Source organism: Rhineura floridana, chromosome 9, assembly GCF_030035675.1.
Source record: "Rhineura floridana isolate rRhiFlo1 chromosome 9, rRhiFlo1.hap2, whole genome shotgun sequence".
In the NCBI taxonomy this organism is placed as follows: domain Eukaryota; kingdom Metazoa; phylum Chordata; class Lepidosauria; order Squamata; family Rhineuridae; genus Rhineura; species Rhineura floridana.
Genome location: NC_084488.1, coordinates 51,821,009 through 51,848,590, shown reverse-complemented (window position 1 = coordinate 51,848,590; position 27,582 = coordinate 51,821,009). Strand labels below are relative to the sequence as shown.

The 27,582-nt window shown below is 40.6% G+C and overlaps 1 protein-coding gene and 1 long non-coding RNA gene across 9 annotated transcripts in view; one reads left to right on the top strand and one right to left on the bottom strand.

The window, feature by feature from the left end:
- LOC133364082 (uncharacterized) overlaps positions 1–20,789 on the bottom strand; it is a 33,663-nt gene extending 12,874 nt beyond the window's left edge. Inside the window, exon 1 of the long non-coding RNA XR_009757829.1 lies at positions 20,502–20,789. This is a non-coding gene — a long non-coding RNA (uncharacterized LOC133364082). The remainder of the gene's footprint in view (positions 1–20,501) is intronic.
- The window catches only part of PALLD (palladin, cytoskeletal associated protein), a 331,056-nt gene that overhangs the window by 231,516 nt on the left and 71,958 nt on the right, over positions 1–27,582 (top strand). The gene's annotated exons all lie outside the window — the stretch shown is intronic.

Sequence of the window (27,582 nt, the reverse complement as noted above, 5' to 3'; positions counted from 1 at the left end):
TCACTACTAGTCACGATGTTATATTAAGGCCTGTATCAGAGGGAATATGCTGGGGATCAGAAGTGGGAGTGTGCTATAGCTCTAGTACTAGTACTAGATGGGCCTTTGCTCTGATCCAGCAGGGCTCTTAAGTTCTTAGCTATTCAGCCTAAAGGAATTTATCTTAGTAAATTGCTCTTGAGCAAAAAATCTTTAATGGCATATATCTACATTATACTTTTAAACTATGAATCCCTCTCCCCACAAAATCCTAGCTATTGTAATTCTCTATGGGTAAGGAACATTGTGGATCGCTTAATTCCTGGACTCTTTGGGAACTACAGTTCTCGGGGCTGTTTGGGGGAAGCCATGTAAAACGGATATAAACCCCCTTTATAAGTTTATGTAGATATGCCTGGGTCTCCAAATTATAATTGTCACTTGTGTCTTAGATGAGGTTACCAAATCAACATTTCAATTGTTATTCTTATGTGCCTTCAAGTCGAATACGACTTATGGTGACCCTATGAATCAGCAACCTGCAATAGCAACATTTCAATTAGAAAGGATCAATTATCTGATTGAATGCTTGACCAAGGTTTATTCTAATGTGCAGCTAGACACATTTTGTGCAGTGTCAAAAACTTTTGTGCAGTGTGAAATGTTTGTGCATTTGACTATATGGAATTTAATGAGTTAGGTAGTTTCTAAAAAAGAATTAGATGAGAAAAGATGAAAAGAAATAGAAAATGAAGATAAATACTGGTTCCTTTTAAATCTTCGTAACCTTACTTGTCAGTGCTTTTTTAGTAAAAAAAAAAAAAGGTGCCAATACTCATATTGACAAAAGTACTGTGGGTGCCTTGGTTTTTTTTTTACTGAAAAAGCACTGACAAGTAGCATGAGGTTACGAAGATTTAAAAGGAACCAGTATTTATCTTCATTTTCTATTTCTTTTTATTTTTTCTCATCTATTTCTTTTTTAGAAACTACCTACCTCCTTATTAAATTCCATATGCTCAAATGCAAAAACATTTCACACTGCACAAAATGTGTCTAGCTGCACATTAAAATAAACCTTGGGTCAAAGTACAAGTACAAAAAAGTACAAGTAAAAAAACAACAACAAGGTGCCAGTACTCATATTGACAAAAGTACTGTAGGTGCCCTCAAATGCAAAGATGTATCACTGAACACCAAAGTCAGGATCATTCAGACCATGGTATTCCCAATCTCTATGAATGGATGTGAAAGTTGGACAGTGAAAAAAGCGGATAAGAGAAAATTCAACTCATTTGAAATGTGGTGTTGGAGGAGAGCTTTGCACATACCATGGACTGCGAAAAAGCCAAATAATTGGGTGTGAGAACAAATTAAACCAGAACTATCACTAGAAGCTAAAATGATGAAGCTCAGGTGATCATACTTTGGATACATAATGAGAAGGCATGATTCACTAGAAAAGGCAATAATGCTGGGAAAAACAGAAGGGAGTAGAAAAAGAGAAAGGCCAAACAAGAGATGGATTGATTCCATAAAGAAAGCCACAGACCTGAACTTAAAAGATCTGAACAGGGTGGTTCACGACAGATGCTCTTGGAGGTCACTGATTCATTGGGTCGCCATGAGTCGTAATCAACTTGAAGGTACATAACAACAAGAACTTGTTTATATATGTGGTAACACTGTGTTAGGTGTCAACCAGAAATCAGAATCAGGACAGGATAGAAGCCCATTTGGAAGAAGACAGCCCCTTACACCCCAGTTTTCACAGTTCTGTGAATTTAAAGCTCTCAGTGCCTGGTGGCTGGGAAAAAGGCAAATTCCATGTTGGAGATCATTAGGAAAGGGATTGAAAGCAAAATTGCCAATATTGTAATGCATTTATACAAATATGTGGTACAACTGTACTTGAAATGCTGTGTACATTTCTGGTCACAGCACCTCAAAGAAGATATAGAGCTGAAAAATGAATAAGGGGCTAGACCATGAGGAAAGATATCTATACATATGAGATATTTTGGTTACTAAAAGGGGACATGGTACAGGTCTATTAAGCTATGCATGATCTAGATAAAGTGGTTAGAAGTTTTTCTCCTTCTGCCATAATACTAGAACTTGGGATCATCCAGTGAAACTGAATTGTGGGAGATTCGGAACAGACCAAAGGAAGTACACTACACATAGTTACTATGGAACTTCCACCGACAAGATGTTGTGATGGTCACCATCTTTGATGGTTTTGAAAGAAGATTAGACAAATTAATAGAGGATAAGGTTGGCAAAGGCTGCTAGTCACAATGGTTATATTCTATTTCTGAATGTGCAGTATGCCTCTAAATACCAGCTGCTCAGAATATGAGCAGAAGAGTACTATTGACCTTTTGTTTACTTGTGGGCTTCGATAGGCACCTGGCTGGCTACTGAGAACAGAATGCTGAGAAGTTTTAGAATGTTGGGTCTGATCAAACAGCTGCTGTTACGTTCTTAAAGCTGGTTTTAAAATTTGGCAAACTAACATGGTTTGGAAGCTTTTTACCACCTTGTCTCTACTGCAGCCACCTCTGCCCAATAAAATCTCTTCTTAAGGGTCTACTAGGTGTACTTGATGAGAGCCAGTGTGGTATAGTGGTTAAGGTGTTGGACTACGACCTGGGAGACCAGGGTTTGAATCCCCACATAGCCATGAAGCTCACTGGGTGACCTTGGGCCAGTCACTACCTGTCAGCCTTGTGAAAACCCTATTCATAGGGTCGCCATAAGTTGGAATTGACTTGAAGGCAGTACATTTACATTTATTTAGGTGTACTAGAAATTATATTGATCAAATCTCAAGGCGCAGCTCATGCACTGATAGATATGTCTTAGCAATTTGTGTTCTTGTTCATCGGATATAGTATAAAGGGCAAAGGGAAGCATCTCCTAATAAAATGAGACTAATCAAGGTGTGCTTACTTTTAAAAATGTTTTATGTTTTAGCTGATTGCTGAAACACTTAAGTGTTTCCTTGTGCACATTTCTATGCTGTTTACTCCCCCATCACAGCAGGTTCATTTGATCAATTTTTTAAAACCTAGCAAAATTTCCACCCTTATGATACACATTGTGTGTGCGTGCGTGCGTGCTATAGTAGATCCCTGGGGAAGAGAGCGGAGGGATTGAAGTATTCATAGATAAAATATTTGGGGGGGCCTGCTGGTTGAGGCTGCACCATCCACTATTGGTTGAATCTGGGTTTTGCTTTCTTTTTCTCCATATGAATACATGAAAGGTAAACTTTAAGGCCCTACCTGAGATGGGTACTAAACCTGCCCATGGTGCCATCCATGTCTAGGACAAGGGTCAAGTTGTGTCCCAGTCTCCTCTGCGGTTGTTTTTTATCAGTATTAATAGTATTTATTTTTTGTAAACCACACTGAGATTTTATTACAGTCAAGTGGTATAACAATTAAACAAATAAATAAAATAGCAGCTGTATGGGGATATGGATTTGGACTGGGGCTGCTGTGCTAACAGAGGAGGTCCCGTCTCTCTCTTACTTTTCCTGATTTTATGTCGTAAGAACATAAGAAAAGCTTGCTGGATCAGGCCAGTGGCTCATCTAATCTGGCATCCTGTTCTCACAGTAGCCAGCAGATTCCTATAGGAAGCCAGGACTTAAGCACAAGAACACACTCTCCTCCTGCGGTTTCCAACAACTGGTACTTGGAAGCATACTTGCTCAGGGGGGTAGAATCGGGAAGTCTGTTGTCTCCCTGGGGCACGCATCCGGGACGTCGCTGACAACCTGCCGAGGCTCATTGGGAAACAAGATAGGTACCCCTTTCTCCTCATCCATGTGGGGACGAACAACACAGCCAGAAACACCTTGGAACAGATCGCCTCGGACTATGAGGCTCTGGGTAGGAAGGTCAAGGATTTGGGGGCGCAGGTGGTCTTCTCGTCAGTTCTTCCCGTGAAGGATAGAGGACTACAAAGGGAAAGGAAGATACTGCAGGTCAACGACTGGTTACGCAGATGGTGTCGACGGGAGAGGTTTGGATTCTGGGACCATGGTCTAAGCTTCTTGGAGGGGGGACTGTTGGCAAGAGATGGGCTGCACCTCCCGAGGACTGGGAAGAATCTCTTTGGCAGAAGTATGGCAAAACTCATCAAGAGGGCTTTAAACTAAAGCCTCTGGGGGATGGAGATGATAGCTTAACTACCGATCCAAAGACAGCGGGTTGTAAACGCAACAATTTGAAGGGTACAGCAGACACTGGGAGAGAGAAAGGGATGCACGGCAAAGCTCACGGTATATTAACGGAGGAATCCAATCAGGACAAAAGAGACTTCTGGTGTCTATATACCAACACGCGGAGCTTGGGAAACAAGCAAGGGGAGCTTGAAGTCTTAGTGCATCAAGGCAAATATGACATCATAGGGATAACAGAAACTTGGTGGGATGACTCCCATGATTGGAATATAGCCATTCAAGGATATATTATTTTGTTATTCATTGTATTTTAATGCTATTTTATGTTCACCGCCCAGAGAGCTATTGCTAGTCGGGCGGTATATAAATTTAATAAATAAATATAAATAATAAATAAACTCTACAGAAAGAATAGAAGCAACAGAAAAGGAGGGGGAGTAGCGTTATACGTCAAAGACAAATACACCTCTATGGAAATCCAAGAGAGCGAACAAAGGGGTCCGGTAGAGACCATTTGGATAAAAATAAATGGAGAAACAAATAAAACCAACATGGTAGTAGGTGTCTACTACAGACCCCCTGGCCAAGAAGAGGTGGTAGACGAGGCCTTTCTCAAACAAATCTCTGAAATCTCAAGGAGGCAAGAAGTAGTAGTGATGGGGGACATCAACTACCCGGATATCTGCTGGGAGACAAACTCTGCGAAGCACAAAGCCTCCAACAAATTCCTGATGGGCCTTGCTGATAATTTCCTCTTTCAAAAAGTAGAAGAAGGAACAAGGGGATCGGCAATCCTGGACCTGATCTTAACTAACACGGACGAATTGGTCACGGAAATTAAAGCGGTCAGTACCTTGGGGGAAAGTGACCACGTAATGCTGAAATTCGTGATTCTGGGGAAAGCCAAAGAAGAATATAGTCAAACATGGACCTTGGATTTCAGGAAAGCCGATTTTAGCAAGCTCAAGGAAATGATGGGTAGGATCCCGTGGCTAGATAGACTAAAGAAAAAAGGAGCCCAAGAAGCGTGGGAGTTCATGAAGAACATATTACAAAAAGCGCAATCGCAAACAATTCCAAAGAGGAAGAAAAATGGAAGACATCGGAAAAAGCCAATGTGGCTACATGGAAGACTGGTGGAGGAGGTAAAAATAAAAAAAGAGCATGTATAAAGAATGGAAGGAAGGACGCATCACCAAGGAAGAGTACCGACGAGCGGCTCGGGCTTGCAGGAATAGCGTAAGGAAAGCTAAAACCCAGAATGAGCTGAGGCTGGCGAGGGAAGGGAGGAACAACAAAAAGGTTTTTTTCAGATATGTTCGAAGCAAGAGAAAGACCAAGGAAACAGTGGGACTGCTGCTCAATGAGGATGGCAAAATGTTGACAGATAACGAGGAAAAAGCAGAACTGCTCAACGCCTATTTTGCCTCCGTTTTCTCCCAAAAAGGGAACAGTGTGCAACCTTGCATCGGTAGCAATCTCAGTAAGGGGTCGGGATTGCAGTTCAAGATTGATAAGGAGATAGTCAGGAAATACCTAGTTAACCTAAATGAGTTCAAATCTCCAGGGCCTGATGAACTGCATCCCAGAGTATTGAAGGAACTTGCGGATGTACTCTCAGAACCTCTTGCCATCATCTTTGAGAAATCCTGGAGAACGGGAGAGGTGCCGGAGGATTGGAGACGGGCAAACGTCATCCCGCTCTTGGTAAAAAAAAAGATCCGGGGAATTACAGGCCGGTCAGTCTGACTTCAATACCGGGAAAGATATTAGAACGGTTAATAAAAGAGTCCATTGGCAACTATCTAGATGACAGTGCTGTGATTAGAAGGAGCCAGCATGGGTTTGTCAAGAAAAAATCCTGTCAAACTAATCTCATCTCTTTTTTTGATCGGGTCACTAGCTTAGTAGATGGTAGAAATGCTGTAGATGTCATCTATCTAGATTTCAGCAAGGCGTTTGACAAAGTCCCCCACGACCTTTTGATTAGCAAACTAGTCAAATGCGGACTACATGGAAATACTGTCAGGTGGATTCACAACTGGTTGGAAAACCGTACTCAAAGAGTGGTCGTCGGTGGCTCTGCTTCGGACTGGAAGGAGGTCTCGAGTGGAGTGCCACAGGGTTTTGTCCTGGGGCCGATACTCTTCAACATTTTTATCAATGACTTAGATGATGGAGTGGAGGGAAGCCTTATGAAGTTTGCGGATGATACGAAACTGGGAGGGATAGCTAACACAATGGAAGACAGGAATAAAATCCAAAGGGACCTGGATAGACTAGAAAATTGGGCTGAAATTAATAAAATGACATTCAATAAAGACAAATGCAAGATTCTGCATTTAGGCCACAAAAACAAAATGCACGGGTACAGGATGGGAAATACCTGGCTTAGCAGTAGTGCGTGTGAGAAGGACCTTGGAATTGTAGTGGATCGCAAGTTGAACATGACCCAGCAGTGTGATGCTGCGGCAAAAAAGGCAAACATGGTTTTGGGCTGCATAAACAGAGCTATAGTTTCCAGGTCGAGGGAAGTAATAGTCCCACTATATTCTGCATTAGTCAGGCCTCATCTGGAATACTGCGTTCAGTTCTGGGCGCCTCATTTTAAGAAAGATATAGACAAGTTAGAGCGGGTTCAGAAGAGGGCGACGAGGATGATAGCCGGTATGGAGAACAAGTCTTATGAGGAAAGGTTGAAGGAACTTGGCATGTTCAGTCTGGTGAAGAGAAGGCTGAGGGGTGACATGATTGCACTCTTTAAGTACCTGAAGGGCTGTCACATAGAGGAGGGTACAGATTTGTTCACTGCTGCCCCAGAGGGTAGGACTAGGTCTAATGGTTTTAAGTTGCAGGAGCGTAGATTCAGATTGGACATTAGAAGGAACTTCTTGACAGTAAGGGCAGTTTGGCAATGGAACCGACTGCCTAGGGAGGTGGTGGGATCCCCTTCACTGGATGTCTTCAAGCAGAGGCTGGACAGCTATCTGCGGGAGATGCTCTAGCTGTGGATTTCCTGCTGTGAGCAGGGGGTTGTACTCGATGGCCTACAAGGCCGCTTCCAACTCTATGATTCTATGATTCTATACTTCCTCTGACTATGGAGGGAATGCATAGCCATCATTGCCTCCTGTGGGAGCGAATTCCGCAGTTTAACTATGCGCTACGTGAAGAAGTACTTTCTTTAGTCCGTCCTGAATCTTCCAGCATTCAGCTTCATTGGATGTCCACAAGGTCTAGTATTATGGGAGAGGGAGAAAAACTTTTCTCTCTCCACATTTTCCATGTCTTGCATAATTTTATACACTCCTCTTACTCGGCTTTTCTCAAAACTAAAAAGCCCCAATTACTGCAACTTTTCTCCATTGTTGAATTGCTCCATCCCCTTGATCATTTTCTGAACCTTTTCCAACTCTACAATATCTCTTTTTAGTTGCAACAACCAGAACTGTACACAGTATTCCAAATGCAATTGTGCCATAGACTTGTATAATGGCATTATGATATTGGCACCTTTATATTAAGTTCTTTTCCTGATGTTCCCTAGCATAGAATCATAGAATAGTAGAGTTGGAAGGGGCCTATAAGGTCAACAAGTCAACCTCCCTGCTCAATGCAGAAATCCAACTTAAAGCATACCTAACAGCTGGCCGTCCAGCTGCCTCTTGAATGCCTCCAGTGTTGGAGAGCCCACTACCTCCCTAGGTAATTGGTTCCATTGTCATACTGCTCTAATAGTTAGGAAGTTTTTCCTGATGTTCAGTCAAAATCTGGCTTCCTGTAACTTGAGTCAATTATTCTGTGTGCTATACTCTGGGATGATTGAGAAGAGATCCTGGCCTTCCTTTGTGTGACAACCTTTCAAGTACTTGAAGAGTGCTATCATATCTTCCCTCAGACTTCTCAAGGCTAAACATGCCCAGTTCTTTCAGTCTCTGCTCATAGGGCTTTGTTTCCAGTCCCCTGATCATCCTTGTTGTCCTCTGAACCTGTTCCATGAAGTTTGCCTTTTTCACAGCTGCCATACTCTGTGTCAACATTTTCATTGAGTCATCCACTATGACCCCAAAGTCTCATTCTTGGTCAGTCACCACTGGTTCAGACCCCATGATCATATATGTGAAATTAAGATTTGTTTGTCCCAATATGCATCACTTTACTTTTGTTTACGTTGAATTGCATTTGCCATTTTACCACCCATTCACTCAGTTTGGAGAGACCTTTTTGGAGCTCTTCACAATCTCTTTTTTGTTGTAACGTCCCTTTTTGTTTTAATGTTAAAGATTTAAGTCTCTACCTGATCCAAACGTATTATTTGTCTTGTATAGGTGAAAACATGGGACCTATATTTTCTGCCCCATGGGGCAAATAGCATTCTTGGGAAATAATTTTAATCAGGAAGCTTTGCCTTTAGTTGAACACTCTTTCCTACTGGGGACTTCATGGTTTACCAGGTCAGAGTCAATTGTAGGAAAATTGCTTTGCATGGGATTAGCATAGTCTTTAAAACTGAACACACTGTTAGGAATGTGGGTATTGTTAGGAACATTAGGCTTGTGTGTTACTGTATACACAAGCCTAACATGCCAGAAAACACCAGTATCGTGTGTGTCTGTATGTGTGTTTTCATGGCATTTGCATGCATGGCCTGCCTTCTCTGTATGTTGAAAACTACGCAATCTGAAGGGCTATTAAGGATACACCTGTTTCAGGAGTGAGTCTGACATTGGCCCCAAATAGGAAAAGAGAACCCATTTATTGAGGAAACCAATTTATTATAGGAAATCTCTGCTGTATTTTTAAAGTCCTTTCTTTTCTGAAATATGTGTTCTGGGAAGTCACGCCAACTTGGGGAATATTTAAGAGTATTGTTTTGATTGCTGGCATTTCAGACTTAAACACCATTTCTTGGAAATGTCTAATTGATGGTATTTTAATGTAGGGCTTGCTTAAGGGGCTGAATTTTAAGTCACTTCAGTTAACCACTGACGTATCATTCCAACTGCACTGAATGTATCTTAGAACTGCTGAACACACCACTGAAAATTGTACAGTTCAAACTTAATTTACTTTTCTGCTAATATTTACACAACACAAAAACACAGGAAACATAAGTCTCCAAATTTAAATGCTAACACTGCTTCTGAGTGTGATGGGTACTGTATGAAAACAATGATGGTGTATCATTTTTATCCTTTCTTGTCTTGTCTAATTTTCCCATTAGTTATGTTGCCTGCTAAATTGAAGCCTGTCCTAAATTGAAGCACTGGGTTTCTTTCACAGTTGCATAAATTTGTAATTATATTGCATTCTTATGGAAAGATGTAAAAGTTGCATATTTCTCTATGATACTTTAAAATATGTATAATCAGAATAAGCAACGATGGTGATGAAAAATCAAAATACTTGCCAGTTGAGTGATTGAACTGAATCTCACAGAATTGGCTCAAACTCTGGCATCAGTTAATCTTAAAATAATACAAACATATATGAATTGATATAGTGCAAATGAGATGGGATATACATATAATAAAAGGCTCTTCTACAGATGCTCACATGACTACTATATCAGCGCTGTGTTCCAAATATGTGTATGAGCATTCACAAATTTTTATAGCTTCTCCTCTCAAAAGATATCCACATAAAAATTCTAAACTCTAACTAATGAAGCTTTGAAAAGCAGTCTGGGGATTAAGTATAAAAGGTTTTCAAAGGGAAAATTACATCCAGGGTGCATGTGTCTGAATTCTCATAGAAGAGAATCATAGAACTGGAAGAGATCTCTAAGAGAATCTAGTCTAACCTCCTGTCGATGCTGGTGCAGGAAATCCACTACTTCAGCGCCCTTGGTAGGTAGCCATCTATCCTCTGCTTAAAAGTCTCTAAAAAAGGAGTCAACCATCTTTCACAGCTCATGCCATTAGGAAGTTCTTCCTAACTTATAGTCAGTATCTCATTTCTTATACTTTCAAGCCATCAGTACAAGTTCTGCCCCCTGGAGCAACAAAAAACAAATTTGCTCCATCTATATGACAACCATTCGGCTATTTGAAGACTGTTATCATGTTGCCTCTTAATCATCTCTTTTCCAGACTAAACATACCCAATTCCTTTAACATTTCCTCCTAGAACTGGGTCTCCAGATCCTCATCTTCTTTTTTCCTCTCCTTTAGACATTGTTCCACTTTGCTGATAACCTTAAACTGCACTGCCCAGAACTGAACACACTTCTCCATCCAGGTGAGGTCTGACCAAAGCAGAGTAGAGTGGGCACCATTAGTTCTCATGAAGTGGGCACTATACTTCTATTGATGCAGCCTACAACTGCATTAGCATTTTTTTTGCTGCTGCTGCCTTGCACTGCCTTCTTATTTCTATCCTGTCCTTCCTCCCAAAGGAGACCCAAAGGCAGCAAACAACAAGGCAGCAAAATAATACTATTAAAATAATAATATGGTTATAAAATTAATATTTTAATGTTTTTGCTTGTGGTCTACTAAAATACCTATATTATACAGTCACAAGAGTGGCTGTATACTATAGCCAGCATGGATTTTTCACATTCCACAATGTTAAATTGAAAATATCCCCATGCCATTCAGATCCTTCCCATAAGCTCATTTCAAAACAAACACTTACAAAACTTATAGTCCTGAACTCAGAAACACTTGCTTAAATATCCTCTACATTTTCATGGCAATACACAAAACAGTCAGAGAGAAATGACAGCTCAAAGAGTAAAAAAAAGGGGGGGAAGCCAGACCCCTTTTGAACTTTATTCTGTCAGAGTTCCCATAATTAGTTGAAATTAATTAAAAATCAGCTGTGTTCACTGAGTACCTGTAATCCTATTACTGACCTTGCCCCATACTCTGACCTTCATCTTCTGCAGTTTAAAAGTTTAAAAAAATGTGTGGTTGATTTTTAATTAATTTAAGAAATTTTACATTGAACTCAATGATAATGTCGGGCATGTTACCAAATTCTTCCAAGCTACACAGGAAGTGGATTGGACTGTGAAAGACCAACTCAAATTGTGTTTGCACTTTGACAAATTTGTAGGGCAGTACAATATCTCAGAGAGGAGATCAGGTCTCCTGCTCCCCTGGTGCATTCACTATAGCTGCCCAATTTCCCTGCTTTTTAAAGTTTGATAGAAATATCTGTGGACTATAGGTATATTCTTAAACCACAAGGTTTTTTGCCTATTAGTGAATTATTTTCTCCGCTAGTGCTGTCTAGTCAGGTGTCACCCATCCTTTTGTACACCTGATTTTGGCTACTTTAATGCAGAAATTTATCTCTGATTAAATTCATTTTGCTAATTTTGGTCTGGCTCTCTATTATGTCAAAATCATCTTGAATCCTATTTCTGGCTTCCAGTTTGGTGCTGTCTACAAATTTGGTGAGCATCACCTTTGGCCAATCTGGAAGTAACCTAAAAGTGCGTTGTCATGAATGGAAAATAGTAGTACATTTTTACAGCTGTGGCTGGTGCCCATTAGGACTGACAAGTTGGAAGGCAGGGAGGCGAGCATTAAGTGGAGCCAGAGCCAATAAACATGTAGAGCCAATTCTAGGTTTGTCCCCATCCTCCTCCCTGCTGAGTTCTATACGGGCAAAACTGAGACTAAGAAGAAGGAAGCTGACAGCCAGGGCCACCCCACCCCCCAGTCTGGTTGTAAGAAGGCAGGCAGGTGGGTGCATGCTGATAGCAGACTGAAGTTGATGAGATAGTGCCCTATTTGTCCTAATGGACCATCTTCCACTGACATTTTGTCTAAATCTTGAACATAGACTTTATGTTCTCACAGTAATCGTTCCTTTGGAAATCCTTTTCATGTGTCCTTGAGGGGAGAAGATCATATTTTCTGGGAAAGTCAATTCTCTCATTACTTTCTCATTTTGCTTTCTCATTCCCCATTTATGTGTCTCTGACCCATCACCAAGGGAACAAGCACATGAGAAGGGAACACTTTACCCAAGCCCAGGTTGGGTTTGCAAGCCTATTACCATGAGGAAAAGCTGAGACCAAACTGGAGATCATCCTTGCTGATGATATTCTGCCCCTTCTTCTGCTCCACTGCCCCCTCTCTGGCGCTCCACTCACCTCTTACCTTAAATGAACAACATGGCAGAGGGTTGTCTGTTTTTTTTAACTTAAAAGAAAGGAGCTCATGGCATTCACAACAGCAACAGCCCCTCTATGTCTGCTTCCTCTGTTGACACCTAAACTTCCTAGGTCTTCAGAGTGACATGACGCAATAATGGTATTTCATCACTCTGAAGCTGATCCAGGAATTGTGCAAGCCAGCTAGTCTCTCTTCCTGAAGTGGCTCCAGAATTATTAAGGTTCCAGAGTATAGAGGGACTCATTCTGCTGTGAACAGTGCAATCCCCTTCTTTTAAAGGTTAAAAAAAGCCCAATCACTCCCCCTTCTGATAAGCAGAGCCCACTCTGAGTAGCACTGGACCTGGACCTGCTTTTCTAGCCCTAATGGTGCCAGTGTGTGTATATATAATAAACATAAATGCCATGTTGCCCTATCTGTCTATAAATACAAACTGGGCATGCAGAAACATCAGGAGCTTAAACAAAGGAACCTAAAGAAGTTAAAGGACACAGATCAATACTCCAGTTTTTCAATGTCTTTTGTATTGGGGTGGAGTGGACCCTGTGTTACACATGAAACATTGCTTGGATGTTGCCTGTCACTTCCTGGCTTGAACTGATGACCCACTTCTTCTAACTTAAAGTGACTAAATGGCTGCTTACACAGTAAGCACTGTCCTTACACAATTTAAACAAGTTTTGAAAACCTTTAAAATGTTGAACTTTTCAGATTTCAGCATTTCGTGCAGGCAAGCCTGTGATTAACATTTAGGCTAAAAGACACTTTAAGTGTAGTCACAAATGAATTTGTCTAACTTAATATTCACACAAAATAAAGAGTTCCTGCACAGCATCTTTGAGATAGTTCAAAATGTGGTTTTTCTTTTTGGCTGCTATATATAGAAAGCAAACTTGTGTAATCCACTGTTAAAATAGAAGAGAGGGGAGAAGCCAGTTGCATTTTTTCCATTACAGTTCGTTTTAACAGATGTTTTCTATTCCTTCCCCTCTGCTGCGACCCCCTCCATGACAAACCTACCAAGGGACAAGTCTTCAGGCTCAGCAGGGAACTGTAGCAACACTGCACAGAACAATAGTTGCATCATCTATCACTCATCACCATTTCGGTCCAAGTTTTGTTTCAACTTAAGACTTGATTGATGTGTTATAAACATAGTTTTACTATTATTTATATGAATGTTTTGAGAATAACACCAAATTGCTTTTCATGCTCATGGACATTCCTAGAAAGGAGACTTTGGTGGTGAAAACAAAATCTTTTGAAACTAAATAGCGACAGAAGCTTGGGTGCCCTGAATGTATAGTTTTTGAATGAAAAGTGGAGTAAGATGAACCGCTCATCTCTTATATACTGTAATGCATTGTACCAAAGATAAAGTTGGCCTCAGCAATGTTTATTGAAAAACTCAACTATGAGAGTGAACAGTAAGAAGCTTCTAGTTAGCAACAAAGCATAGTTTGCCGTTTCGTCCTATGAACTCTCTTCAGCTGTTGCTCAACATGGGAGGAGGGATGCACCAAGTAGCCCTACTCCTAGCATCTGCACAAATATCTGTAGTAATGGAATCTTTGCCCATTCAGTTGCACACACAAAGGCTTCTGTGCAGCCTGGAGGGTTCCAGATTGCATGGAAGCCTTTGGGAATTACAGCTGTATCTGCAAAGGCTAAGTTGCTACATTTGTGCTATTAGCACAGATGTTATGGGGTGGAGCTACTCAGTGTGTCTCCACTCCCATGTTGGGCAACAGGGGAGCAATAAGTGCCTGAAGAGGGCAATGGTTTACTCTAAACAAGGATCTCAAACCATGTTTTGATTCTGATGGGCAAAATATAAAGTTTGTGTAAAGCAAAAGCATACTATAGTTTGTCACTAACTTCTAATTTTGGAGAGAAAAAAGTTTGCTGCACAGATTGGTAGTTCCAAATGCATTTTGAAAAATGATATTTTCATTATGAAAAACTTCTTTTATAATAGTAACTGCTTAGTAAGACTTTTCAGACTACAGCTAACTTTCCCTTGATTTAAGGAACATTTTTGGCAACACATTGGGAATTGTCAGTCCAGCTTTTTTTGTTGTTCCTTTTGTGTGTTTCTTATGGCTGTATTTGATCCCCTGTTTTTGTGTGATATTTTCACCTTATGCCCAGAGGAAGGGGAAGATGGAGTATGTAGTCCCAAGGGTCATTACTGCTGGTTACTGATCCTCCAAACCATGGTCTTCAGCTATCCTTTGGAGCACTGTTCTCCAACCGTGGGTCCCCAAATGTTGTTGGACAACTCCCATCAACCCCAGCCAGCTTAGCCAGTGGCCAAGGATGATGGGAGATGTGGTCCAATAACATATGAGGACCCAAGGTTGAAGAGCAGTGCTTTGGAGGATTGTCTGGACCTGACCCATGTCTCCAATAGTTAAATTACATGAAATGTTGGAGATCCGTGATCAGATCTTCCATCTCTCTAATTTATCTCATCTTTGTTTGATACAGTGTACTGAGGGGTGGGGGTTTAATTTATTTCCTGTTGTAATTTCCCCCAAATTTAAACAGCTTTTTCTCCTCAAGCTGCTATTTTCCCTATTAGATAAAACCTACAGGCACCCATAATGGGGCACCCATAATAGGATCAGTGTGATCCTAAGCATGTTCACTCAGAAGTAAGATCCACTGTTTTCTGTTCTGTTGAAAATAACAGTTTGAGGGGTAATTACATTTAGTAGATGGCATTTGGTGGGGAAGGTTATCACTCCCAGCATTGTCTCCCTAATAAACTTGTGGGGTTGAGGCACAGCTGCTTTAAAGGAATTTTAAATAGAATTGAGATCATCAGATCACCTATGTCTTGCCTAGTTTGACTACCAGATTGAAGCCAGAAGTTTTTGTAGTAATAGCAGAATGTATTCAGTGCTTTCCTTGAATATTAATACCTAAGTGATAAAGCAAACGTTTCTAGTTACTCTCGCAAGTCTTTGCACCGACCCTGGAGGTTTTAGATATTGAGACAGCTCATTTGGTTCTCTGAGTCATAAGATAAATAGTTAATACTGCTTTTGACTTCCCAGAGTATTTGTTTTTCCTGTCTCCCAGTCCAGCAAACACCAGTTCCAGAGTGGTAGGCCTAACCAGTCCTGGAGGCCAAGAGTCAGTCTCCAGGCCAACCCTATGTCCTTTTCCCCCTTTTTAACTGTAACTTGTCTCTTAGGCTGCTATCCTATCATAGCAGTCTTACAAATGTAACCTCAGGAGGTGTCTGATTTATAGCGAGGCTGACTAGAGTTTTAAAATGAAATACATATCCCTGGTGCCCAAATGTTTTCTGTTCCCTCCAATCAGTTGACAATTACATACTGGTTTATAACAGGACTTGTATTCTGTAAAAGGCCTCCAGTGATAGCTTCAGCTCTTTTCATTTTCCAAAATAAGCAACTTTGTAGCCTGGACTTGCTTGGCATTTTCTGTGTGGTGATGCCTTGATAAAAAAAAAAATTAATGCTGAATAAAATAGAAAACACACAAATGCATTTCTCTTTACATTGACTTGAAGAAAAATTTCGGTTGTGAACATGGATGGCAAATGCTAAACGTATAGCAATTTGGAATGTTTGCACTTGTGATACGGAAGAAGCATTTTCAGCATTGAATTATAGTATGTAGCATATCACTTGGCATCCATTAATGTTTGCACTTGTGATACGGAAGAAGCATTTTCAGCATTGAATTATACTTGGCATCCATGATTCTTGAACATCAGTGTGATCCTAAGCATGTTCACTCAGCAGTAAGACCCACTGTTTCCTTTTCTGTTGCAAAACGTTAAAAGCCTAAGAAGATTTTCTGTTTCTTTAGTGTTACAAGAGCTGTGAAGTTTTGAATATTCTAATTGCAAACAAAATTGCTTCTGACCTTAAACTGTTTCTGATTAAGACATCAGCCTTCTAAGATGATCCTCTCTGAGAACTTAAATGGAGACACTGAAGCAAATTGTTAGTTGGAGGAGAGGTTTCCTATTAAGGAAGAGTGATGTAATGCCAGTGGAACACAGCCAGCTTCTCTCCACTCATTTTATTTATATTAGCTGCATACCAGAGAAAGATACCCCAACAACATGAGTGTTGCTCGCTATATTTAGTCAAACTAGTTCAGTAATTTCAGGAGGTTATGTTTATATGCAATGGAAATCATAAAAAGGTATTTTGAGCATCTTAGTTCAATCAAATGGTTTTTTTAAAAAAGGATCATAAAATTCGGGTGGTATTCAGCGCTGTATGTCTTGAGGTATTTAAAATAGTAGTCCCCTTGACTTAAACATCCATCAGCTCTTAATACAGCATCTTTATTTCTTTTTTGTGCTTCAACTCTTCAGCATTATTTGTTGTTAGAACTTAGCCTTGGCTGTAGTAGAGGCTGATTGACCAAGTTTAAACAGTGCATGGTGTGTCTTTTACACAATCCATCTTTCAGTGATGTATAAAATTAATTGTGGATTTAAATGTTTCTTTGCATTATGGGGATATCCTTCCACCAGCCTTGAGCTTACACACTCCCTCCTCCTCCTCTTCCTTTGTACCTGCAAGGAGATTGAAAGCTTTCACTTTCGAATTAACTGTAGATTTCTGTGACTGCCAAACTTCAGGAACTGTGGTTAGTTTGTTAGAAGAATCAAGGATCAAACCTCAGTTTGATGTTCTGGTTTAACTAACCATATTTAGAACAGACCACAGTTCTGAGTTCAGACATCATGGGGAACAGTGGTTCGTTCTAAAGTGGAAGCTTTATGTCTCTTCCTCATACATAGAGAAGGGGAGAGGGAAGTTGTAGTTCAGTGGCAGAGCACATGCTTTGTATGCCGAAGGTCCCAATTCATCCCCTACCTTCTTGAAAAAGATTCCTGTCTGAAACCCTGGAGTGCTCCTGCCAGTTAGTGTTGACCATACAGAGCTAGATGGACAAATGCTATAAAATAGTTTGTTGTGCTCCACATGAACCAAAGGCTTGTGTAGGTTTGATTCTGTAATGTTACATCTTGGTTAAGCATTATATCTGTACCAGGCCTGAGTCTGATTTGGGGGTTATAATTTCCATCTCCACAAGTTTAAATGGATGTGTAATTCATTGGAATGTTGGATTTCTATGTTTGGCCTTGGAAAAAAGTGTTTCAGCCCAATTTTTAATGTGTTTTAGAACAAAAGATGTAGCTTTTCCTCTCACCACAACACTGTGGCAAGCTTGACTGAAACCACTCTCTGATTCTCTCCATATTATGTAGCTATAAAGGCACATCAATTACCTGTGAGCATTCCTAAGCAAATATCATTGCCCTAATCAACTCCTTTTGTGTGACAAGTAAAGGGAAGTGGTTTGTTGAAACTACACCAGCCTGGCTAGGATGGATGAGAAGTGGAGGTTGTCTGCTCTGCCCTCTTGCTTTTCCTAACTAGGGTTACCAGGTGTCCGGTTTTTGGCTGGATTCTCCGGTTTTGGGGGGGTCCCCTCCGGCTCTCCAGATAACTCACCTTAATCTCTGGATTCTCAGCTTCAATTTAAAATTTCTAGGCGGTCTGGTTCCCGAGATATACACCAAAACGTCAGCCGCCGCCCCCCGCAACTGTCTAATCTGTTTAACAGATCTGTATAGCAGCTCCTAGCTCCAGAGCTTGGAAAAGTTACTTTTTAAAACTGCAACTCCCATCAGGCGCAGCCAGCATGGCCACTGGATTGGGCTGATGGGAGTTGTAGTTCAAAAAAATAAATTTTCCAAGCTCGGGCTCTAACCCCGCCCTTTCAGGATTGTAGCCAATAAGTGAAGCCAGGGTTGTGATTTGTTGACCCAGGCAGTGTCTAAACTTCATTGCAACGTCAGGAAATGGTGGTTTTGAGATCTTCAGTTTGAGTAAGTAAGAATTTACTTAAGTTAATTTACTTAATTTATTAAAGTTTTTTTTCTCTTGTGTGCAAGAGTCAGACCTTGGGCTGTTGGAGAGGGCAGTGCTTTGAAAACCTTAGCAATATGAAAATATTATAACAAAGAATTGTGTTTGTGTTGTAAATCTTTCTCTCCCTCTCCAATCCTGTTTTTTAAAGCAATTAGGCAGGGTTTACCTGGGGATCACATTTTTTATTATGTAGGAAACTAATACTGATTTTTAAAAAAATGTTCTGCAGTGACCAACTAGTTTGACAATAAACTATTATATGGAGTGTATTTTTACAAGTGTGTGTGTGTGTGTGTGTGTGTGTGTGTGTGTGTGTGTGTGTGTGTGTGTGTGTGTGTGTGTGTGTGTGTGTGTGGAGTCTTTCCAACAACCCTGTGAGGTAGGGTTGGTGATTGGAAACCAAGGCAGCCCACAATAAGAAATAAATCCCTTTAAAAACCAATAACCATAAAACAAGTATAAACAGTTGCAAAATAGCTTAAAGTGGCATGATTCTGAATTTTGGGTTGGGTGAATGAAGTTTATTTATTTTTTTATTTACTATTTGATTTATATCCTGCCCTTCCTCTCAGTAGGAGACCAGGGCAGCAAACAAAAGCACTAAAAACACTTCAAAAATCATAAAAACAGACTTTAAAATATATTAAATCAAAACATATTTAAAAACATTTTTAAAAGCTGTGACTCCAAAATTTATTTATGTATTTTATTTACAACAGTTATATACTGCTTTATTGTAAAAAATCTCAAAGCGATTTACAGAAAGAATGGAAACAATAAAATTATTGGCAAAAGCAGTTAGACATGTATTGAAAAACATTTAAATTAATAAAACCAACAATGAGTTAAAAACAGATTTAAAAACAAAACTTCTACATGCGTGGATAGACTTTCCTAAACAAAAATTATTTTAGCAGGTGCTGAAAAGAGATGTCTGCCTAATGTCAATAGGCAAGGAGTTCCAAAGCGTAGGTGCTGCCACTTGGTTGTTGTTGTTGTGCCTTCAAGTCAATTTTGACTTATGGCAACCCTATGAATCAGTGACCTCCAATAGCATCTGTCATGAACCACCCTGCTCAGATCTTGTAAGTTCAGGTCTGTGGCTTCCTTTATGGAATCAATCCATCTCTTGTTTGGTCTTCCTCTTTTTCTACTCCCTTCTGTTTTTCTGTATTGTCTTTTCTAGTGAATCATGTCTTCTCGTTATGTTTCCAAAGTATGATATGTGTCCAAAGTCAGAGGAAGGCAATGGTAAACCACCTCTTACCATGACAACCTTATGAACAGAGTATCCAAAATGCTGCCACTTTACAGGACTGATTTCTGAGCGGCCGGTGAGGATCCTCCCCCGGGTAAGACACTTATCCAGCAGCTCGTGGAGCTAGTAGCAATTATATCTGAAATAATACCCAACATAACTTGGAATTTTGAATTTTGAGTCTCCTTTGCCAAGCTGATTTGCTGAGGTTCTTTATTACTCAAGACAGGTTAAAAGTAATAAAAGAGAGGCAGCAGAGCGAAGCCTCATATACTTGGACTAATTGCCGCCATTAACCTGACTAACTGCTGCAATTCACTGCTATAATCTATGCTGCAATCTATGCGAGAGTAATTAGAACGCCTTCTAATTTGAGTACAAAGCGGTGTGAGGCAAACATATCAACAGATAGATTGGAGTGAGGGGTGTAAGAACCCCAGTGCATTGACTGCAAGTAACGATTTAAAGGAAGATCTTTGCTAGTATAAATATAAGGAAGTGGGGAAGTGCTCAGTTATGGAGGACGGAACTGGATTAAAGGATCGACAAACAAAGATAACTAATTATTTTCCCCGTGCTCAAGAAATACCCTGTCCTTTTAGGACTACACAAATCTCTCAGTTAAAATACCCTACACGGGCAATGCCTCATGAATGGCCATTGGGAAAATCCTTCTTAGTAAATAAATATACAGAGAATGCTGCTAGAATATCAGTTACAAACTTAGAGGAGGAGCTCATAGATGCAGGCTTCAAATGTTCTTATGACCCTTTTAACTTATCTGACGATCTACCACCTTCGGAACCTGTCACTATTGACTCTTATCATGAGCCACTCAGTGGAAACTCCTCCATTTTCAACTCTCCTGGATCCCTTGAATTATGTTCGTCAGTATCTGCGGCACTTGATGATTCTAAACCAGCAGAACCTGACTGGCAACACATTATCTTTCAGGAACTGAGATTAATTAAATCCTTTATCACTGAAACTAACAACCTACTTACCACCCTGGTGAAATATAAGGGGTCTCTTACTGCATGTGATAATGTGGAGCAGTCATTGCCGCCCGTGGTGGATCCTGTCTCTTCACAGCAGCAGCCATCTGTAAAAGAAACAGATAAAAATAAAAAAAAGAAGAAGAAGAACAAACATCAGCAGCCCAAGGTCATTTCTGGTGGGAGAGGAAAGTTAAGGCAAACAAAGAATACAAAGAAATCTAAAAACTACAAAAACTCAGAAACCCCAGCACCGGCAAAAATGAACTTTAAACCTTTATTTAAACTGCTTGAACAACCAAGACCGGATCCCAAGCTAAGACAGCATGTTTTATCTAAACAAAACAATCATCAGACTGTACCCTCCACATACTTCATGGGTAACTCTGCAAGCGAAACTACAATAACATCGGGGAACGAGAGCCTTACCTTAGAGCTCACTCAACTGGACAAAAAGACATGCTGTACCAAAACGTATTCCAGACCTTGGGAACTAGTTTTGCAACCTGATAAATTGGCAATAACGTACAACTCTAGGACTTTAAGAAGATGCCCCCCCTTTCCAAGTGTGCCCTTTCTGGACAATTATTTTGCTCGCTTTTTACACCCTGGACAACCCACTAACTATGTCAGATCTTTGATTAATGAATCTTCTAAATCTGGAGTGTGGCGTTTGATTGTGACATTCCATTCCTCGATAATAGCTAATCAGATATATCGTGTAAGAGAGGAGCTACACTATAGCGGCCTCTTAATACAACGTTATTACATTAACGCCTCTGCCCCAGTACCCTTATGGACTCACACAGGGAGATCAGTGAGTTCTTCCTCCGCAGAATCAGAGATAGATATGAACTATGCTTATTCTCAAGACAAGGAACGATCTCCTGTTGCACCACCTGTTTCGGCCCTATCGTTTTCGACCTTGCTGGGTGAATTGGAACCGGAAGAGATCCAACTTACTGCATTATGTTCTCAAATATCAGATCTGGAAAGAGACATGGTTATCCAAAGACTATATGGCCTGATACAACGTCTTACAACTACGAACCAACAAAAGGGCTCCATTGGGGACAAGTCTACTTCTTGCAATTCTGGGAGGACTACGCCCTCATATGTAGTACCCCGATCCCAGGTTGCAACTCGGAAAATGTGCCCATCTTCAGGGGCGGTATTTAATGACAATCTGGGCATTCTGAATCACATAGAAGAGTTACATTGACAGCCCCAGATTATATCACCCTTGCCAGCTGGGGACTCCAAGCCCATCCGTAAGTGTATTACCTCAGTGATGAATGACACTCCATTACACCTGCTGTCCTGGAATATAGCAGGATGGTCATCCAAACAAAATATTCCAGATTTTATTGATTTTTTAAATCATCAAGATGTAATTTGTTTACAGGAAACTTGGTGTATTAATGACCTAAACTTAGATGGTTTTAACTCTACAACTTTACCAGCTGTTAATCAAATAGACAAAACGAAAGGACGCCCTAAAGGAGGTCTGGCAATCCTCATCTCTACAGGGCTAAATGTACACTGTAACAGTATCCCAGCATGCCATAACTTAGCTATGGCAGTTCACTTGACGTTTGACAAACTAGCCTTTCTATTAGTAAACGTCTATATTCCCCCTGCCACTTCCAGAATAATTATGGATCAAATATGGGAAGAATTAGACCACTATATCACGGAGCTGGAGTCCCGATTCCCCAGAGCCTTGGTAATCATCATGGGTGATTTTAATGCTAGGATCGGCCAGGATAATGAGAGTCTCCTGTCCTCCAGATTATGGAGGGGGGAAACTAACTCTCATTTAGTTATGGACCTAGAGAGAACCTCAAAAGATCATACTGTGAATTATCAGGGAATTTGTTTAACTCGTACTGTCGGTAGCCACAACCTTGTCATCTTAAATGGACTAAAGCCCCTTGATGCCTGTGCGGAATATACATACATTTCAAATAGAGGAAGCAGCGTGATCGATTATGCTATCACGTCCCCCCATCTCCTGAATTTAATTACAAAATTCTCAATTGGCAAGAGACTAGACAGCGACCACTTACCTATTACCCTTCTACTACAACCAAAGGTGAACTGTAGGTTAGTGGCAGAGTATAACCCGGTTATTAACCAAATGTATTTTAAATACAAACGGCCCATGTGGACCTCATTAGTTGCCGCCAAAATTGAGAAATTCATAGATTCTCCCCTGGCCAAGAATATACAAGAGTCTATTGAGAATTCTTCCAATCTTTCTCAAACTTTAATTATATTTGACTCCTTGGTTGAGACTCTCCAACCTTTGCTAATCCCGAATAAAGTGCCCAGCAGAGCAAATATTTACAATGGCCCACATAAATGGTTTGACCAAGATTGCCTAAATCTAAAAAGACAACTCAGAAGCATATATCTATGCTATCGCCATCAAAATGCTAAAATCTTGCCTGAGGCCTACTATAAAACCAAAAGGATCTATAAAGCCCTTATAGCTAATAAAAAGAGACAAGCATTACAGCTGGGATGGGAGTCCTTAAGACAGGCAGCCAAAGATAAAAATTCAAAAAAGTTTTGGTCACTAGTTAATGGCTCTATCAGACCCTTTAACCTTGCCACCTGTAACATCCTCCCAAGTGTTTGGGAACAACATTTCGCCGACTTCCAAATGGACTTTCATTATTTTCCTTTAAAGTCCCCTCCTGTAGCTGATCACGGATCCCTTCCCATCTGGCCGCCGGTCACACAGATAGAAATACTCGATTTGATTAAAAACTTAAAACTGGCTAAAGCTCCTGGTGGAGATAATCTCCCCCCTGAGCTTTTAAAAACACATCCAGATTGGTGGGCGCCTATTTTAGCAAATTTATTTACTTTGATTAATAACAAGGGTCACTTCCCACAGTCCTGGAAGGAAGCCATAATTGTGCCAATCTATAAGAAAGGTTCCAGGACCGACCCTGCCAGTTATAGACCAATCAGCTTACTTTCTGTGATTGGAAAGCTATATGCTAAATATTTAAAGAACAAATTGGCCAACTGGATGGAGGAAGAAAATGTCCTGGGTGCGGAACAGGCAGGCTTTAGGAGTGGTAGATCGGTTATGGACCATTGCCTCCTTCTTAATCACCTTGCGGAAAAATATAGCAATCACGTAGGGAGTGGTTTATACGTCGCTTTTATTGACCTGAAGGCTGCGTTTGACTCAATTCCACGGGATTTGCTGTGGGCAAAACTGGCTAAAACATCAATGGATAAAAGATTACTGTTTTTGATATATAAGTTACACCAGAACACTTCCCTCCGCGTTCGCTGCGGCCAAAATGGTGATCTCTCCAACTCAATCATCACATCAAAAGGGGTCAGACAAGGCTGTGTGTTGGCCCCGCTCCTTTTTAATCTTTTCCTTAATGATTTGGCCTCCAATTGTCTCTCTGCTGACCTTCACTCGCCTAAAATTAAAGGAAGTAGATGCCCCATCTTGCTTTATGCTGATGATGCAGCCTTGCTCTCCTTTTCAAAAGTTGGCCTAAAACGTTTGATTAGAATTTTTATGAAATATTGTTCAGAGAATGTATTAACAATCAACTTCTCCAAAACTAAAATTCTAGTCTTTGCAAAATCATCATTAACTCCGGAATGGAAAATCAATGGCCATGTAATTGAGCAAGTTAGAGCATATAAATATTTAGGCATCTTATTCCATTCTTCCCTTTCCTGGGTGCCTCACATCAGTGCGGCTGTTGCAACGGCCCGAACAGCGATGAAGAGCATTGTCCGATATTATTATAATAATGGGGGGCAATACATTCCAGCAGCATTACAGGTGTTCAGAGCTAAAATATTACCCCAACTTTTGTATGGTGTCCAGATTTGGATATATGCTTTCAACCCTAAAGTGGAGTCAGTGCTATCTATTTTTTTGCGTCGAATTTTTGGAGTCCAAAATTGTGTTCCTAACGCCGCCTTGAGAATGGAAGCGGGATCTTACTCAGTTGAATGCTTAGCATGGTTATTTTCCTTTAAGTTTTGGACCAAAATCATGTATGCATGCCCGACAGGTTATCTTTCATCTCTTGGGGAAGAAGGTCACCTATCCACTTGGATGAAATGCTTTTTGGACAAACTACCCTATTTAGGCCTTTCGATTGAATTTCTTTCTTCTATAGAGTTTAGTAAGGCCAGACAGATTATTAAGGATAGGCTTAAGGATATTGATAGACAATCCACAACACAGGCGGCAGCTAAAACATGTTCCCCTTCCCAGCATAATCTCGGTTTTCACTTTCCAAAATACGCCCCATACCTAGATGTCCTAACGAATCCTAAATTCCGTCTAGCCTTTACCAAGGCTCGTTTCAACTGCCTGGAGTCTGCGCTCTTGGAGGGCAGATTCAAGGGCATGCCCTTAGCCCAACGTTTCTGTATATGCAGAAAAGGACACTTAGAAACACTTCACCATGTCCTGATTGCCTGCCCACTTTATATTGAGGAAAGGGACTTATATATTGCACCCCTTATACAAAAACAATCCAATAGATCTCCAGAACAGTGGTTAACATGGCTTCTATCTGGCAAAAATAGCTCTTATTTGATTCCAGTCGCTAAGTTTTTTTATACAGCACAACGCAAACGTATGTTATCTAATCCTATATTGTAATGTCTATTGCTTTTTTATCCTGTATGTAACTGGCTGTAATTTTATTTTCTTGACGGGTCATTGACCGTAATAAACGTAACGAAAGGACTGATTTCTTGCAAGAGCAGAACAAGTACTATGTGGCACCCATAACATGGAAAGCACAGCTTGAACTTGGGCTGGTAGCAAATCAGCAACCAATGCAGATTTCAGAGCAGAGGTATTATGTGCTGATAGGATCTCACTCATGCCAGCAATCATGCCGCAGCATTCTTCATTAACTGACTGGCTGCAAGGATTTTTTTAGTCTTGGTTTTCAGTTATGGATCCTGACTGGTTGTGGGATGCTAAGTTGTCTGCCTTATTCATAGGAATCTTGTTGTGTTTGGTATGGTATTGCATTTAGGAAAGGATCACTGTATTTTGTTTTTCATTTTCTGTTCGCATTTCATTTACCTTTAACCTCACTCCATAGAAGCAACAGCAGTGGTTGTATGTGCTCAGCTCAACCCCCTAAAACCCATTGATGATGCACCTTGTTGGTTGCATGGCAGTTTGTTTCTTGCCCAATAGTGGTAAAAGAGAATTCACATATTTGAAAGTGTGGCTGCAGTTGTTGTTCCCAAGCTGCTGCCTGTGAAGTTAGACCAAACCATGCATGTTTTCTCTCTGTCAATTATTACTCACTGGAATTGGGTTGGCTGTCAAAGTGAGTTTATAGCAGCCCACAGGGTAGACAGAAAGGGTAGAGAATCTTCTTACTCTTACTCATTTCTCAGACCTCTTTCTGAAGTGAAGGGTCAAATCTGTAAAAAAAGTTTGGAGCAGCCACATTAAAAGATAAGGGCAGGGCATTCCAGGCAGGGGGTCGCCAACCCTGCTTGGATATGAATGTCTTTGCAGAGGATCCCTAGTCAAGCTTTACCAACAGCACAATCCAAACTATATGTATTCAGAAGTAAGTCCTGTTGAGTTCTATGGGGCTTAGTCCCTTAGTACGTATGTTTAGAATTGCAGCCTTCAAGGGCATCTGTCTTTACTCCCGAATGCTCCAATCTAACATCTCCACAACACTAGGCTCCTTTCAGTGGCCTTCTGGTGACTGGCCTGGCCTGAAGGCACTTAAACCCTTCTTGCCAAAAGCAAGTAGGCTAGATTAAATGTTCCCTACCCAGGCTCCATCTTTTAGCTAAGATTTCTAGCTTAATTTCCAATCAGATATTTTTTTAATTGTACGCTCCAAGCAACTGTGATTGATGCTTAATGTATCATGCTTAATGACATCACTTGGGTCCGCCCCTGTGACATCACTCGGGCCCGCCTCTAAAATCTCAGGTTTTGGGATGCTTCTGACCTGACAACCCTATTCCTAACTGCCTTTTGTTCCACCTTATGACTTTTACAAATACTGTTTTTCTTGCTGATATTTCTGTTCTGTAATTATTTTATTTAATTAATTTCACATCCTCCTAAAAGCGTTTACCAGGGAGCAATCTTTGTGCAGGACTGCAGGCTCTCCTCTAAATCCAGAGCTGGACAAAGGAAATCCATTTGTTTGATGCTGTAGGGAATTAACCAAATATTGTTCACTTAGTTACATGACCCACATATCTGTGTGCTGGCTTCATTTCTACCCCATCCTTCAAGGCTCCCAAGATGGCTTGCAGTAGTATGAGGGCATTATTTCAGGCACTTAGGTAGTGTACGGGAGATATTATATTAGTTTGTACAATATCACCCAAATCATAATCTGAAATGAAGACAGACAGTGATGCAAGACAGTCCTGATTCAGTACCTGGAATGTGATTTCTCAGACCTGCTCAAGTCAATGCATGCAGACCTTTGTGCCAGGAGCCTCCAGGTGTCAAGCAAGCCTCCCAGGAGAAGCATGAGCAATTGCTAGAGGAAGCATGAGCTGATCTGGCCAACCAAACCCTTCCACCCATATTCCTACTTGATTAGGAGGTTAGGTTCCACTTCCCTCAGTGTCCTAACAGCATCCTTGCATTCTGTACTTTTACTGGATTTACAAAGTCACTCCCTTTTAAATAAATATAGAAGATATGCTGTTGCCCATGGTTGTGCACCTGCAGTCACTGAAATGGTTTGGAATCTCTTATAAGCATACATCAAAGGGGAGACATGACTAAATGGTGTTTAGCGATAACCAGAAAGTAGACAATTATGTCTTGCAACTTCCTTGGGAAGTCTAAGGCAACATGACTGTGTGTGAACAACACAAAAGAGGGTTCTTTTCCAACTTACAAGGAGCCGCTCAAAATCACTCAGCCTTTTCTTCACATCTGAAAAGGACAGCAGGATTATGGATCTGTCTGCAAATAGGAGGTATACCTAGAGATGATGAGATGTAGCAGAATTGCCAAAATGAACTGTAGATACTTTTTCCACTCATTCATTTCAAGCAATTCATGAGGGAAGCAGATTATGCT